Source organism: Podarcis muralis, chromosome 3 (assembly GCF_964188315.1).
Source record: "Podarcis muralis chromosome 3, rPodMur119.hap1.1, whole genome shotgun sequence".
NCBI lineage: Eukaryota > Metazoa > Chordata > Lepidosauria > Squamata > Lacertidae > Podarcis > Podarcis muralis.
This window is the reverse complement of record NC_135657.1, coordinates 87,887,701-87,904,864: the sequence shown is the minus strand read 5'-3', so window position 1 is coordinate 87,904,864 and position 17,164 is coordinate 87,887,701. Positions and strand designations below refer to the sequence as shown.

The following is a 17,164-nucleotide window of genomic DNA, read 5'->3' as shown; positions in this document are numbered from 1 at the left end:
ATCTTTGTCCTCTCTTTCCAGTAAAAACTAAAAATGGTGCCCCTAGTGTACATTACTTCCTGTGACATGGGGGGATATCCAAAACAAACACAGTGGTGCATCTAGTCTTCTGTTATTGGGCTATATTTGTACCTACCAACTGTGACAGACAGAGAATGGAGTAGCAGGGCAGCATTTCACATGATGAGCCCCTAGTTCCCCCTCCCACGCTTTACAGATTCCTTAGATTTGTTAAACAGTTCGGTGACAGGGCTAGATGTTGACATTTGTGTTCAGAGGATTTGCAGGAAAGTATGCAGCTCTTAGGAATATATTTGTGGTTTCAAAGGGCTTGTCTTGTCTGGCTAATAACTTTTGTAAGCGCCAGTGCAACAATAACTCTCATGCCTTTCATTCTCTTCTAGAGATGAGTGTGGAAGGGAAATTTGGTCAAGAGTACAACTGGGAAAACCTTCTTCCCCCTCACACACCTTCATCTGCCACGCACACAGCTTCATTTCTAGGGACACTTCTGGCTCCCATTTCTAAAGCACCCCTTGATGGCAGCAAAATTGCCAGCTGCTCTTTGCTGCTGCATGGAGAGTTGTGTGGCTTCTGTGCAGTCAAGTTTTTTTAAAACCACCCTCAGCCACCTTGTAAGCATTTACACTTGATTTAACACTGCCCATAATGTTTGAATCTTCTCTCCCAATCTCCTGCTCCCCCAAGCTCCAAATTTGAGCTAAAACTTTTATCCTGGCCCTTGTCAGGGCTAAGCTGTAGGCAGCAAGCTGAGGTAAGGGACAGAGTTACACCAGGGCATTCTATGATTCTAATGACAAGCCAGAAGAGCAAGATGAGGGGCAGTATCAAAGAGCAACGAAAGAATACATGAATACAGAAAAGGTCAGAAAGACAATGTTATTCAGGTAAGGCACACCTAGAGTAGGAAGCCATCTTTTACTTCTTCCTGTCTCAGAGGGTTCATTGGGAAGCCTTGGTAGATGAAGCCAGCCCAGGGCCTGAGGGTAATTCACTGCTCAGGTAGAGGCTGTAACCTGAAATATGGTGGTATATCACACTGGGTAGCTGTGCACATACATTGGAACCTCAGGCATAGCTGTCAACATTTCCCCTTTTAAAGGGAAATTCCCTTATTCTGAATAGGATTCCTCAGAAGAAAAGGGAAAAGTTGACAGCTATGACCTCTGGTTACAAACACTTCGGGTTACAAACACTTCGGGTTACAGACTCCGCTAACCCCGAAGTAGTACCTCGGGTTAAGAACTTTACCTCAGGATGAGAATAGAAATCGCGCAGCGGCAGCACAGCAGCAGCAGCAGCGGAAGGCCCCATTAGCTAATGTGGTACCTCAGGTTAAGAATGGTTTCAGGTTAAGAACGGACCTCCGGAACGAATTAAGTACGTAACCAGAGGTACCACTGTATTCAAAGACTCTAAATTAGAGTCCTGGTAGTGCCTGCAAACAGAGCTGTCTTCAGGTTGTTGGGCTGTGTGTGTGTGTGTGTGTGTGTGTGTGTGTGTTTTTTTAAATATTTTGGCAATGTAGTAGTGGGCTCAGGGGCATACAAAAAAACTGTGCCAAGAGACCTCGAGGCCATTCCTCCCCTTGGTAATATAATGTGCTGGCTAGGTTAGAGGTAACACATGCTGTTGTGTGCACAGTCTTGTGGCACAGGCCCAGCAAGTCAGTTTCTGTTTGAATTAACAGAATGCCTAGCTGCTCTGCATGCAGTTGTTTAACATTGTGCAAGGAGCCCTCCATCTTCAAAGGGACTTTTGTACCACCTGTACTCCTAATCATGGTAGGCTGAGTCATTTGTTAGATGGTACTTTGACATCTTTATGTGATCATCCCAACAGCCAACCTGAGAAGTTGTTTGCTTTCTTAGGCTTGAATGAATTCGTTCCCAAAAATTCTGTTCATTTTTGTGTCTGAATATATTCACCAGGTGTGTTCCGCCTGCTCTGATATTTGCTGAATATTCTCTAGATACTTGATACCTGTATTTGACACCCAGTGATGCTGGATTTCAGTATTTTATTTGCCAGGAGAGAGTGTGCATAATTAATCAATGGTCTTCAGTACATGACAGTACCGATAGTACTGATAGCTGGAGAACTGGGCCCAAACAAACAAAATGAATTTCAATAGGGACAAATTGTAACACAGGAAGAACCAGTTGCTCAAATCTAAGATGGGTGACACTTGGATAGCCAGTAGTACATGTGAAAGGGGTCTAGGGGTCTTAGTAGACCACAAGCTTCACATGAGCCAACAATGTGATACAGCAGCAGCAAAAAAGGAAAGAAAAGAAAAGCTAATACTATTCTAGGCTGCATCAACAGAAGCATACTGTCCCGGTCAAGGGAGATAACAGCACAGCTCTAATTTGCCTTGGTCAGACCACACCTGGATGACTGTGTCCAGTTATGGTTGCCACAATTTAAGAAGGATATTGACAAGTTGGAATGTGTGCCGAGGAGGGCACCCAAGATGATCAAGGGTCTGGAAACCAAGCCTTAGAATAATATTTGAGGGAATTTTGTATGTTTAGCCTGCAAAAGAGGAGACTGAGAAGGGGATATGATAGCTATCTTCAAATATCTAAGGGTCTGTAACATGGAAGATACATAGAGCAAGCTTGTTTTCTCCTGCATCAGAGGTGAGGGTCCGAACCAATGGATTCAAGTTACAAGAAAGGAGGTTCCAAGTAAACACCAGGAAGAACTTTCTGATAGCAAGTGCTGTTTGACAGTGGAACAGACTTTCTAGGGAGGTGGTGGACACTCTTTTCTTGAAATTTTTAAAGCAGAGGTTGGATGGCTATCTGTCATGGATGCTTTAGTTAAGATTTCTGCATTGCAGGGGTTGGACTAGATTACTCTTGGGTTCCCTTCCAACTCTACAATTCTATGTAAACTACATTAGTAGCACTAGCCTATACATGTTTACTCAGGAGTAAATTACACTAAGTTTAATGTGGCTCACATCTATCTAAATTATACAATTGCAGCCTGAGCTCAAGGGGATTTATTTTTAAGTAGACCAGTATACAATTGCATTGTAAGGGGATTTTATTGAATTGTTAGCTTCCAAAGAGCCTCAGGCTTCCCCTAAAACTATTTGACAGTTACTTAGTATATAATATTTTACTATTTTTGTTGGTTGTCAAGCAATGTTATTTAATATTTAATAGTTCTGATAGTTATGTAATGGTAGTTTTTTTTACATCTAACATGCAATGATGTTTAACAGTATTTGATAGTCTGGAGCTTATCATTACATATTTAAAGTGTGCCAAAATCAAACAACCAAGAGGTGGCAATAAGTCTAAACCATTTGAATCTTCATTTTGAATTTTTTTCTTTTATAAAAAGATTAGATTGAAAAGGTGAATATTGAATCCAAAATATGAATGAAAGTGAGAAATTTTGAATATTTGCACATATTCATCTCCAATGAATATATTGGGATCTTAAATATTCACAATTACCCATTACAGAAGGCAAGCAAAATAACTGTAAAAGACAGGAACATCAATAACTTAGCACAAAATGCAGCTGCTATGATGTGCCCCCTCCCAAAAAGGCTCAAAAGCTCAACAACTTTGGTGTCCAGATTTTCACTTTTTAAAATATGGCAACCCTAATCTATGGCTATGCAGATAGAGCTGGACTACAACTTCCATGATCCATGACCATTGGCCCTGCTGGCTGTGGCTGATGGAAGCTGTTCAACAACCTCTGAAGTCGACAATCCTCGCCTTATGTTCATAATCCCTCCGTGTCTCACCACCATCTGAGGTTGGGTAGGAGGGGATAGGAGAAAGTGTCTTTTCAATCACCGTGCCTCACATTAGGAATGTCCTTCCAAGAGAACCATCTCCAATATCTTTTTTTAAAAATTGGATCATGCGTTACAGCAAGTTGAACCACTGATTCCCACTGTTTTATGATTCATGTGGTCTGTGGAATGACTGATGACATTGCTGGGCTCTGTGCTTCATATTGTTCTGTTGCTGAATGTTGCTGTATTGTTTTGCTCTTTAAGCTGTACACTGCCCTGAGAGCTTGTGCTGAATGGTGGCTCATAAATTCTGGACGTAAATTAAATTAATAAAGAAGTGAAACCCTCTGGAAGACATATTGTCGGAGGAGCTGACAAAGTAAGCCACACTGAACTATAAGAGAAATAAAATAGGACAAACAAGTAGTAGATTCACTGTGTGATGCAAGAACATGGGGTCATGATGAAGGATACCACTGACAGATGAGTGAGATCTCAGAGGAAATCTCCGGGACAATGAAACCATATTATTTCAATAAAAACTGGGTACCATGGGAATACAGCCCCCGCGTTGTTTAATCATACATGGTGATATGGGCTTTGTGTTCATTTTAATAGATTCTTAAGCTCAGCATGGAAGCATTATTAACAAAAGAGCTTTGTTGTTAAATGTCCCCGAAACATGACATTTTACAGGATAGAATTTGTAAGCAAACATTTCACACAGTTCCATTTACAGAGAAGTTATAGCTCCCCAAACAGCCAACTTTATTGTTAAATCAAATGGAGCTTAGTACCCAGTCCTTGTAAACGTCTGGAGCAATGTTTTTATTTCAGGACATGTGTTTCGGTGTGTGGACATGGGGAGAAAAATTGACTAACAAGCCAAGAGATTCTTAGATCCTCTGTGGTCCATATGTAAAAAAGAAGAAGTCAATATTTGTTACTTTTAACCAACTGACAAGCTCTACAGTCTTTCAGGATCAGTGGCAGATTTTCAATTGCTCTGTATATACTGAAGGTATTTGTAGCAAAGTTATTGTTTTTCTCACCTTAAGATCATGAAATGGTCTCCCAAGTCACACCAGATGCAGATTTTTTTTTCTGGGAGGGATTCTGCCGCAAACTGGAAAGTTAGGTTTGCAGGTTGGAAAGTGGTAGGGAAATGCACTAACAAGTGCAGAATAAATGACAAATTAATGGGAATAAGTTTAACTTCTGTGCAAACAAATCAGGATGGAAGATCCCCTGAATATGATTGTTGCTCATTTTGATCAAAGCACTTCTAAAAGGTCATGGGGTCATATTAACTCCTCCTATTTTTAACAGCAACAATACCAATGTGAAAATGCATATAGGCCTGTAGGTAAGAAGTGGAAGTCATAAGCATGTCACAGCAATTCTGTGCATGTCTACTGAGACACAAGCCCCACTGGTGCTTATTCCCAGTTAAGTGTGCATAGGATTGTAGTAAAGGAGACAAATGGAGACAACCATTTGTCTCAGGGCCTACTAAGGCATCAGGGATATCATAATCCTACTAGGATTGTGCCTCTTCACCATGCAGGTGGTGTTGTTGATTGGATCCCACAATCTAATGGTATCTCACATTTACATATATATTTATGGTTGTGCATATGCTCCTCATGAGGCAGTCTGTCTCAGAGGAATTTTGGACCTCCAGAGCAAAGCAGATCTCCCCTGAAGAGGACTGAAGCTAAGCAGTCTACTCCTGAAGCTGCAGATCCATTTTGGAGGTTCACGGGGGCTGCAATCAATGGTGCTACCCTAAAAGTGACTATCAGGGCAGCTGTCAAAGGAGGAAAAGAATGGCTTCACTCCCAAATGGTGAGTGAGTGATGGGAGGGGAAGCCAGCCTCTAAGCAAAGGACCCTTCTCCCCCGCCAGCTTTTTTCATGGTTCAGCCTTTATTATTCACCTATGCAAATCTATGGAGACAACACGTGTGTGTGTGTGTGTGTGTGTGTGTGTGTGTGTGTGTGTGTGTAACCACACCTGAAAACCTTCGGCCAAAGATCCTTGGGGCAACAGGGTCCTTGCTGGGTGGAGGGGGGTTTCCCCTCCCCACTAGGATTGTGAGCAGCCTTTCTTTGATGGCTTCCCTGAAGCTTCATGCAACAAGTGATATCCCTGAATTGGTGCCAATCACACTTTCTAACTATAGGTCCCATGCCACACAGTTCTGGAGGACGCCCTGACCCTCAGGAGCTACTTTAGAGATAAGTGCATATGTCAGGAGCTACTTTAGAGATAAGTGCATATGTCGTGCTAGACTGTTGCATGAATAGAGTTCCATTCGCACTTCTCTGGGTCCAATCCATTGTGCATTCTCCCATCCCTTCCTTCAAGCCTCCGCTGTTTAATCTAGGAGACAGCTGGGGAGAGGTTCCCTTCCACGCGGCAATAGGAAAGGAAGGTGTGAGTGGTGGTCCTGCTTTTCTGAGTAGAGGGTTGGTATTTCTCCTGTTCAGTTCCACACATAGCAGGTCAAATCTGGGAGCTTTCATGTGATGGGCTCTGAATGAGAGTCATGGCAAGAATCGTGGCAGTGCCTAATTTTAGGGTCCATTCACATCACTACTGTGTTCATTGCCAACGCATCTCTTTTATCTATTGTGCAGGTACAGATATGGTCATGGTTCGTAGGTTGTTTGAATTGTTCCTCTGGAGCAGCAGATCCAATTTTGCATGACACATCCAAAACGGGTTGATAGCAGGTATGCACAGATGTGGCCTGTGAATGATTTAGGCAACCCAAATAGCACCCGGCTGGTTAAAAATGTGCAGGGGGTTGGGGCAATGAAAGCCAACACTACCTGGCCAGTGGAATTGTATGAAAGGATCTTATGAGGCAGGTCTAAAGGATTACAAAGTATAGGTAAAGGTAAAGGTACCCCTGCCCATACGGGCCAGTCTTGACAGACTCTAGGGTTGTGCGCCCATCTCACTCTATAGGCCGGGGGCCAGCGCTGTCCGCAGACACTTCCGGGTCACGTGGCCAGCGTGACAAGCTGCATCTGGCGAGCCAGCGCAGCACACGGAAACGCCGTTTGCCTTCCCGCTAGTAAGCGGTCCCTATTTATCTACTTGCACCCGAGGGTGCTTTCGAACTGCTAGGTTGGCAGGCGCTGGGACCGAGCAACGGGAGCGCACCCCGCCGCGGGGATTCGAACCGCCGACCTTTCGATCGGCAAGTCCTAGGTGCTGAGGCTTTAACCCACAGCGCCACCCGTGTCCCATATTACAAAGTATACCTTATTATTATGTTGTTGTTGTTGTTGTTGTTGTTGTTGTTGTTGTTGTTGTTGTTGTACTAATTTGTTTCTGGAGATTTGTTGCTATGATCCAGTAAGTCCATGAAGGTGCAAATGCACAGCATGGCTTTTCAACTTCAGCCAACCTTCCTCCCATCCCAGGTGTCCCTGCCAGCTGCTTCTCTAGGGCAGTGTTTCCCAACCAGTGTTCCGCGGCACACTAGTGTGCCGCGAGACGTTGCCTGGTGTGCCGCGGGAAAAATTAAAAAATTCGAAAGATATCCGGAGAGGCGGCCTTCAGGCGAGTTTTAATTTTAATTTTCCTTCTCCCACTTAATGCCCCACGCTCGCCCGAGCAGCTTGCAGTCCTCGGTAACCACGGCGACCCGAGGGAGGGGAGGGAACAGGGAAGCCGAGGGCGGCGGCGAGCCGCGATGACGTTAGTGGGCCGTGCCGCCGCGCCCTGTCACGGTGTGAGAGCCCCGGCTAGTGGCGCGAGCTTCGGAATAAGTGGGATCCGCGTGCGCGAGACCGAGATCGCGGGTAAGGAGCTCAGCCCTGGGCAGGAGGAAGCGGGGCCGCGCGTGCGGGCCACATCCCCACAGAGAGCGAGCCTCCCCCGGCCCACCACTCCGGGCAGGTCCACTCGCATGAGGGGGCGGCGATGGCGACGGCCGGCAGCTTGCCTGCAATGCCATCCCTCGAGCAGGCAAGGAGCCCGGAGGCTACCAGATGCGAGTCCTCTTTCCCACCCTGCTCGGGAGTCCAGAGCACTTGGTCGCATTCAGAATCTAGAGTGGGGAAGCGGGGCTTGTGTCTGGGCTGGACACATTGGGCTGCCTGTGCCGCTCGACCTGCGGAGAAATCAGGGTGGGAGTCACGACCGTGAGGCAGGGCTGCCAAGTGTGGCAGAAGAGGACACGGCCGTCGCACCTGTCCTTAGGTAGGAGCTTCTTCCGTGTCGACCTGCTGCCCTAAAGTCTTGGCTTTTTTCTTGGCTTTTTGGCAGTTGGCACAGAAGGAAGGCAAGGGGGAGGGGAAAAAATTGAAACTTACACTTTCGTGCGTCCCTCCCGGCGTGACGCTGCGCGCTGACGTCACGGGGCTGTAATGGTGGTGTGCCTCGAGATTTTTTTTCATGAAACAAGTGTGCCTTTGCCCAAAAAAGGTTGGGAAACACTGCTCTAGGGGATGAGCAACTAGCAACACAGGAAGCTGCATTATAATGAGTCAGACCCAATGGTCCATCTAGCTTCAGTGTTGCCGACACTGATTGGAAGTGGCTCTGCAAGGTTTGAGGCAGGGGATGTTTCTCAGCCCTACCTGGAGATGCAGGGGGTTAAATTGGGGATCTTCCGCTTCCACAGCAGATGCTCTACCACTGAGTTTTGGCCCTTCCCATGTTGCTGTTTCAAAAATAGAGAAGACAATGCAGAGGCCCAATTGTGCATGCAGATACAGCGCCATGCACTTCTCTGGATATGTGTGCATGTATCCAGAATGAGGAACATTCTGGATGCTGTACAAAACCATCCATTTCTGTTTTACCCATCCTAATCCTGGATGTCTACCAACCCTAATTTTACCCTTTAAAGTATTATCTTTGCCGCCTCTTTCAGTTCCGCCTAATGAGAATGCCCTTATAACGAAAGGCTAGAAGGTGTTACGACAAAACAGAATTGTTCTTCTCTCTCTCTCAGACTATCAGGGAAACATTTAACAATGTTTCTCCCTTTCTCCTCATTAGACTAACAATGAGCAATGACAATTGCTTGTTCCAAGATGTCTCTGGGAACACAGCCTAGCAGCTCATTATTAGCTGAAGCTGCGGAGACGGCATGGCCCAGATTGTCATTTCATGCACACTGATGTAATTCGGCACCAGCTGAGCTACAATGGCAAGCAACAGTGGATATAAGTGGCCTCCATTTCTCTCTCTTTCTCCTGCCATTACAAGCATGTGGTATCTACCACATACATGGCAATGAATGGAAAGAGCTACATACCAATAATTGCCAGCCTTTGCATTGCCTTCACTGTCCAGAACTCTGAGCAGAGTCACCATCCCAGATATGAATGGGGAAAGTTACGTTTGGGCACAAGGGAGATCATGGGTACCACAAAATACCAGGAGGTCACTTGTTATACTTCCAGGTAATGCTGAAATTCCAAAACTTGAATTTTCCTCCCAGATTGTGATTCTGAGGACGGGGATCAGTGCACACAGATCCAGAAACAAGAAATGACATGAACGAGCAAAAAATATTTCTGTGTGTCCCCACCTGAGTGATGGCCCAGTAGTGCTAGTGGTCAGGTAGATTCCTCCCAGGTGCAGCACAATGCTCATTAGGGCAGGGATTAGGCAGCATCTGTGAGGTTGCAAGGGGTTCCAGGTTGGTGGCAGAGGCCCTGCAGGTGTGCACATGCCTGTAGAGCCTAAAAGAGCTGCTCCTTGCCTTGCAGGCCTTTCCCCACCTGGCCTGGGAGGGCAGGACCCTACCTGCCCCCACCTACAAAAGCTGAGGCTGCAGAACACTCTTGGGCTGGGGTGTTGTTTAGGGGGGTTGTTGGAAGGCAGGGGAGTTGTTATTGATATTATTTTTTATATTAGATCTTACGATTTATGTGGAAATTGTTCGATTTGGTTGTGTACTTTTTGATGTTTTTTGTTGTTTATCTCCACTGTTCATGCTTGAAAAAGGAGAAATTGTCAACTCCTGGTAAGAATTACCTCAGAGATAGATCCGATAGTGTCTGTCAGGGCCAGTCCTACCATTAGGCACATTGAGACAGCTGCCTCAGGTAGCAGTGTGGTGTAATGAGTAGTGTTGAAGTAAGGCCTGGCAGATCAGGATTCAAATCCCCACTCAGCCAGAACGTTTACTGGGTGACCTTGAGCCAGGCACCCTCTCTCATCTTAACCTAACTCACAGGATAGTTGTGAGGATAAAATGAGGAGTTGGAGAACCATATATGCCACCTTAAGTTCCTTGGAGGGAAAGTGGAATGCAATGAAATCTATCTATCATCTATCTAATCAGGTGTGGCCATGGTGACAGCTCCCGACCATTCTCCTAGAATACCCTGAAACCAAGCCTATGTGCTGGAGGACACTGTCTTGTCAGCAGTGTTGATGTAAGATTCAGTTGCCAGTTCTGTTGATGTATGACTCCAATTGCCATGTGGGATGCAGGGGTGCAATCTTGCCATTCACCACAGAGAGCAAAGTGTCTTGGGAAAGCTTAAGCACCTGTATTACTTTTACACGAATATCCTGCTCATGTGCATTTTACAAGGCTGTTTAAGGAAATTTACATTTAGGGATTAATTAGTTCTCGTGGTCTTCAGGAACAATGCTGATAGATGTCAGACTATATAACTCCATAAAACTGCTGCTGTTTTTATTTGTATAGTTTGATTAATAGTAAATGGCCATTGTAAATCAATAAGCTAGAGATGTTGCATTTGAAATTGTGTATGTGTGGCCTGGAGGACTAGCAGGTGACTAACAAGGAAGTTATTGAACCGATCCTTTTGCTAAACGATTTTATGCAAGGAAGGTTAGCATGCTTGAATGCCTGGAAGTTAAAGTATGTTATTTATCCCCTGGACAGATATAGGACATGACCATCACAGTGCAAGCTTCCATTTACTGCCCATTCCAAACCTAAGGCATTTCCTTCAGACTGAAAGGTTTTGCAGTCCATCAACTTTCTTCCTGATTGCACAGTCCCAAAGCCAACCTCTTCTGTAAGAAATAACCAAGAATGGATCCTGGGCAGTTGAAGGCATTTCCCATTCGTGTTGGCTTCTGAACTGTGCTCCCCCCAATACAATTGCAAAATAATGGCTGTTTCATGAATTCCATATTTGTATCACACCCTACTTCCACAACCCTGCCAAGTAGTTTAGGCAGCAAAATGTCTATCGCTCCTTTCAGATCCAAAGGTAAGGAAGATTCAAAACAATGACATTCTGAGTCATAAAAAGCAAATCCAAGAGATCATATTTTAACTGCATAAATCAGAAACGGCATTCTTGCCTAAAGTATGAGGCTATCCTGTGACTTTCCCTTGATGGGTTGAGGGTCCAAGGACATGTCACATTAAAGTATGCTGCCATTTTCCTCTCTCTTCCTCTCTCTCTCTCTCTCTCTCTCTCTCTCTCTCTCTCTCTCTCTCTCACACACACACACACACACACACACACACACACACACATCACCAGCAGCAGTTTGGGCCTTTGATCCAGAGTGGCACAATGTAGTACAGGGAAGCAGCCTGACGTTTCCTCCCTGTACCATTTTACACTGAAAACTGCCTCTCTCTGCTGCTATTTTTCCAGATATCAGAGAGAAAACAGCACAGAGAGGAAAATATCCCCTTGCACTGAGGTTCTGATCCAGACTATGGCCATACATGGCTTTTCTAAAAATAGAAAGTGGAGAGCGCTAAGTATGGTTTAGGGCTTGCTAACCAGGTATCGGGACGCGGGTGGCGCTGTAGTCTAAACCACAGAGCTTAGGGCTTGCCGATCGGAAGGTCGGCAGTTCGAATCCCCGCGACAGGGTGAGCTCCCGTTGCTCGGTCCCTGCTCCTGTCAACCTAGCAGTTCGAAAGCACGTCAAAGTTCAAGTAGATAAATAGGAACCGCTCCGGCGGGAAGGTAAACGGCATTCCCGTGTGCTGCTCTGGTTTTGCCAGAAGTGGCTTGGTCATGCTGGCCACATGACCCGAAAAAACTGTCTGCGGACAAACGTTGGCTCCCTCGGCCAGTAAAGCAAGATGAGCGCCGCAACCCCAGAGTCGTTTGCGACTGGACTTAACTGTCAGGGGTCCTTTACCTTTTTAACCAGGTATCAGCCATTCACCATTATACTCATCCATAAACCAATGAGTAAAAGGCAGCTCTGTATGTTCTTATATGATTACCCTTCTGACTGATGAAAATAATTTGGCTATTCTATACAACTGAATAGATATTTTAAAGACCTAAGCCAGTGGTTTTCAACTTGAATGGTGGTCAGGGGTGTTGTGGACAACACTGTCCCTGTCCCTCTTCCCTTCCCTCCCTCCTCTGATGACTTCTTATGTCTCTGCCTCCCAAAGGTTTGTGTGGCTGTTTGTTACAGCAGCCCTGGCTACAAACTATGCAGGCAAATGGTGCCTCTGGGGCTGGCCAGGGGGTGCTGCTGCCAGGAGCTGAGGCAGCCTCAGAGTAAGCAAGGGAGCGGGAAAGGGAGCCCAGTCTCCCAGCCCTTGCTGTTGGGAATGGACAGACAGGTCCTAGGCCCCTGTGGGGCACTGTGAGGAGGCACCTCTTTTGGGGGCAGGGGGGGCAGCTCAGAGATCAGGGGCGGCAGCAGTGGCTGCCCAGAGGACTGCCAAGGAGAGGGGAGAGGAGAGGAGGCTGAGGGAACACGCCACAAGGGAGAGTGTTCAAAAAAGGCTGCCAGCTCTGCAGGAAAAGGGTGACATAACTGGGCTTCTGAACCCCACAGGGGTGCCACAGAAAGAATATAGTTGGTCAAGGCAGCCGTGGACTCAAAAAGGTTGAAAACCTATGACATAAGCCCTGATGTAGGGTTGAAAACTTTCTGATATACAGTGGTACCTTGGTTGTTGAATGTAATCCATTCTGGAAGACAGTTCGACTTCTGAAATGTTTGACAACTGCGGCACAATGGGCAGTTAGCAAATTCAACTGAGAAAATTGAGAAACATGCTTCAGAAGCCGTTCGACTTCCGAGGCGCATTCAAAAATGGAAGCATTTCCTGGTTTTCTGTGTTCGAAAACCAAAACATTCGCCTTCTGAAGTGTTCGACAACTGAGGTACCGCTGTATCTTTTTCAATGGGAATGTACAATTTCTTTTTAAAATCATTGTTCCATAAAATTTGCTAGTAGCATAATGAATGGATACAATACAGGTCAAATAGGCAGCTTCAGAGTTGTAGTACTAATTAACCTTTTCATGTGACTATTCCTGGGAAACATGAATGAATGTACTGTATAATAAATATAAATGCATTGATCTTTGGACAGGCTAAAATGACTATATTAACCGTTTTCCATGCTTTGATTCCGCACCCCCACTTAAAAATGTTAACAATTTAGTTATTAAGCTGTCATATCTTCAAATATTTAAAAGTATTCCAGTAACATTACTTCCAAATAAAGCTTTGACTTGGTTTGAATATAACATGTGGCCATCTGTCATGGTCATGGATACTTTAGTTGAGATTCCTGCATTGCAGGGGTTGGACTAGATGACCACTGGGGCCCTTCCAACTCTATGATTCTGTGATTCTATGTAAACCACATTACAGTGGTACCTCAGGTTAAGTACTTAATTTGTTCCGGAGGTCCGTACTTAACCTGAAACTGTTCTTAAGCTGAAGCACCACTTTAGCTAATGGGGCCTCCTGCTGCTGCTGCGCCGCCGGAGCCCGATTTCTGTTCTTATCCTGAAGCAAAGTTCTTAACCTGAAGCACTATTTCTGGGTTAGCGGAGTCTGTAACCTGAAGCGTATGTAACCCGAGGTACCACTGTAGTAGCACTGGCCTATACATGTTTACTTAGGAGTAAGTCTTACTCAGTTTAATGTGGTATACAATTGAGTATACAATTGCAGCCTGAGCTCAAGGTGATTTTTTTTTTAAGTAGACATGTATACAATTGCATTGTAAGGGGATTTTATTGAATTGTTTTCCCTAATCAAGTATCTGCCAGATTGCTAAGAGCTAATTAGAGCTTAAATGCAAATCATAATATTTCTCCTCCTGTATTTCTACTGATTGAATTTTGAAAAAACAGTTGAGAATCTAGACCTGTTTTACTATCCTGTAGAACTAATGTTGTTAAGAAAGGGTTTTAATCAGGTCTGAATGCTTTTGAAATATTTTGCCAGAATATTATTGTTGTTGGCTGCCTTTGGCACCAGATTTTTGTTGGGAAAGCAGGATATAAATTATATTGATCTGATCTTAATAAATGAATCTGCCCAGTTTCAACACTGCTTTTTTTAGGGTCAGTTTACATGAGGATATTCATCATTTGATGAATATAATATCAAGAGAAGAGGTGAATAAGGGGGGGGCACTATGGGTGAATCGCCATAGGTAAAGCTGTAATTAAAAATGTTCTCTGTGTGGCCTATTTAAAAATGTACTGAACATCTGGAAAAATAAGGGCCTACCAAAAACTGGGCCAGGAATTGCAGCCTGCAGGGATCCCAAAAGAAAACATAGAAGAACCTCCAAAGAAACTAGCTCAGGAATTAAAAACAGGCAAAGCAGTTCACCTCCAACACGATACCATAAAAAGGTGGCAACACGCACCCTTAAAAACATCCCAGGAAAAATAGTCACACACTTGCTCACCCTTCCACCAAACTTACCAGACGACAATTGGGGCACCTTTTCCTCCTACTTTTCTAAAGACTTTTGAAGGGGAGCTGGAAGACTAGGCCCAACCACTTTCTTTCTCTTCCAGAGATCTGGGTAGCGGGAGGCCTGCATTTGTCTCGTCAGCCAGCCCTGCCACTGCCCAACATACAAAAAAATAAAATAAAAAACCAGGAGGGGCAGAGACCTTAGTGGGCACCAAAGTGTTGGGCGCTTCATGGCATACAGCAGGCATAGGCAAACTCGGCCCTCCAGATGTTTTGGGACTACAGCTTCCATCACCCCTAGCTAACAGGACCAGTGGTCAGGGATGATGGGAGTTGTAGTCCCAAAACATCTGGAGGGCCAAGTTTGCCTATGCCTGGCATACAGGATGTGAAGTTCACACTGTTCCTCGGTTTGTCCCCAGCACCTGTCTTTTAGGCCATAAATATGTTTTTTCAATATACTTTTAAAATATTTTTTCTCTGGTTTTAATCATCTTGCAGTGCAATTATTAAACGGAGGTAATATCATGTGACTATGGCCTGTGATGTGTTTAACTGATAACCTGGTCCCATGTAGAAGTACTTTTAATCCTTGCAATACAATTAAACTAATGTAATTAGTAGCATTTCTACAAAATGTAAGATATAGCGACACTCAAGTAAAACGCATTATGGTCCTGGGCGATCGGATGCCTTCCCCACTAAGAGTAATGCACACAGACTTCATTTTTCACAACATTTGTAAAAGATTTATTATTTGTTCTCTTTTCCCCACTTTGTTACAGTTTTTGTCTTTATCTCCCCCCCCCCCCCCCAGCTCCTTGGGGTAGAAGGATGTCAAAAGGTTCCAGTCATTCCTCCTTGGAATGCTAAAGAGGTGAAGATAATCTTGACCTTTTCCAAACACAGTGTTTTGATTTGTTGGGCACTGCATTTCTTTCTGGTTTACAGCTGTCACTAGCCTGTGGAAACAGTGGAATTAGATTCAGTCAGTCATTAATTATAGACGACACAGTGAAAACGCCAGTATACCTGTGCAGTTCAATACAAACAAGATATACAAATGTTTTTGATATTCCATCACCACGGCCTAATGGGGATGACAAAGCACTCCAGATTCAGTTCACTAGTGTGCAAATGCAGATGCCTTAATATTTAAATATTCTGTGCCCCCTTGTCATGTTTCAGTGTTTATCTGTGCTCAGTGATGGAGGTCAGTGATTGATGTGGCTCTCCAAATATTCTTGGATTCTAGCTCTCATCAGTCCCAGTCAACATGGCCAAAGGTCTGGGATGATGGAAGTTGTAATCCAACCACATCTGTAGCGTCACAGCTTCCCTATCTCTGGTTCCGATGCTACAAAAATAGTCATTTATAGATGGTGTTACGAGAAACTAAACATATTCAAGGAGGCAAATAATAATAAAATAATAATACTAGCAAGTATTTATTAGAGGGGTATTTAAGCCTGTTATCTCGTGCCAAAGTTGTCTTTTAAATCACTGTATACTGAAAAGCATAGCAATTAGCAAAACATTTGATAGTACTTCTGGCAGTTTTAGGTTTTCTCTCGCAATACTATACACATTTCCCTGGGAGTTAGTCCCACATTGCGGCTTATTTCTTAGGATGTATACGATTGCACAGTAAACAGAAGCAGGGACGTAGATGCAACCCCACCCTCAACATCCCTGTTCATGACAAGCCATCTGCTCAGTCCCCGGCCATCCCCATGTTGAGGATGGAAGGGCTCCCACTTGTGTTTGCTTGAAAGCGAACAGAACCCTTTATGTGATCAGGTACCATGATAAAACAGAAGGGTGAACGCTTTGAGTTTTCACATGGTCGAAGAAATACTGTCAGAAATACTGTGAAATATCTTGTCACGGTGCATTTTTTGGCATGTTGTTATCATAATCGTTATTATGATTAAACAATGGCTAACAGAAGCGTGACCTTTGCCTTTAAAAATGATTCAAAGCTGGAGGAGTGAATCTTGATCCCACAGAAGCTTTCTCCTCCCCTTTTGGATTGCTGTGATGGAGAAGTTCCCTGAGTACAGTTGATTTCCCAGTTATATTTATGTAAAATAAATTTATTGTTAGTAGGCTCAAAATATCAGGTAAAAGCAAAGCAGATTAATTCTAGAGTTGCCATGCATAGTTTGGTTGCAGGTGTCATATTGATGGATCACTTGTTAATTTCTAGCCCACCCTTTAACAGTTTCCCATGGCGGCTTACATGCAGGCCTTGGGAACATCTGCTTGTCAGCTCTTCCCATCTTTCTCCCTTGAAAGTTTCATCTCTGTCTCCTAGAAAGAGATTTAAGAAGGAATAAAGCCTGAGAAATTAATCTATACTCATTTTCGAGTTTCAGATGTTACTATATCCTGTACTATTAGTGTTCAACATCAAATATTACTTTTATCCAAAAGTTCATGCTAAAGGAAAAATGACATTTATGATGCCCGTACGCCCTCAAATTCCAGAATTAATATTAGATACTTCTCTAAACTGAGATTCAAGCAGAGTGAAATGCCCATTAAGGAACAAACTGGGAAATTTATTCATCTCCAGAAGCTGCTGGCTAAAATGATAGAAAACATATATTTGGGCATAGCTATGCTTTTAGAATTGAAAATTAGGAAAGAGCATTAACAATGCAAGCCTAATTATAATGTTGAGGAACAGATTATGCCTAGACA

At 44.2% G+C, this 17,164-nt stretch overlaps 1 protein-coding gene and 1 long non-coding RNA gene across 5 annotated transcripts in view; one reads left to right on the top strand and one right to left on the bottom strand.

Annotated features, from left to right (window-relative positions):
- The window catches only part of LOC114593847 (uncharacterized), a 196,991-nt gene that overhangs the window by 119,885 nt on the left and 59,942 nt on the right, over nucleotides 1–17,164 (top strand). The window lies entirely within an intron of this gene.
- The window catches only part of KHDRBS2 (KH RNA binding domain containing, signal transduction associated 2), a 347,577-nt gene continuing 345,618 nt past the window's right edge, over nucleotides 15,206–17,164 (bottom strand). For 2 of the 3 annotated variants that reach the window (XR_013392343.1, XR_013392344.1), the window contains 2 exons: nucleotides 16,701–16,771; nucleotides 15,214–15,420 (listed from right to left, as the gene is read on the bottom strand). The gene's annotated coding sequence lies outside the window, so the exon portion shown is untranslated. Of the gene's footprint in view, nucleotides 15,421–16,700; nucleotides 16,772–17,164 lie in introns of all 3 variants that reach the window. The other variant, XR_003705800.2, reaches the window with a different exon arrangement.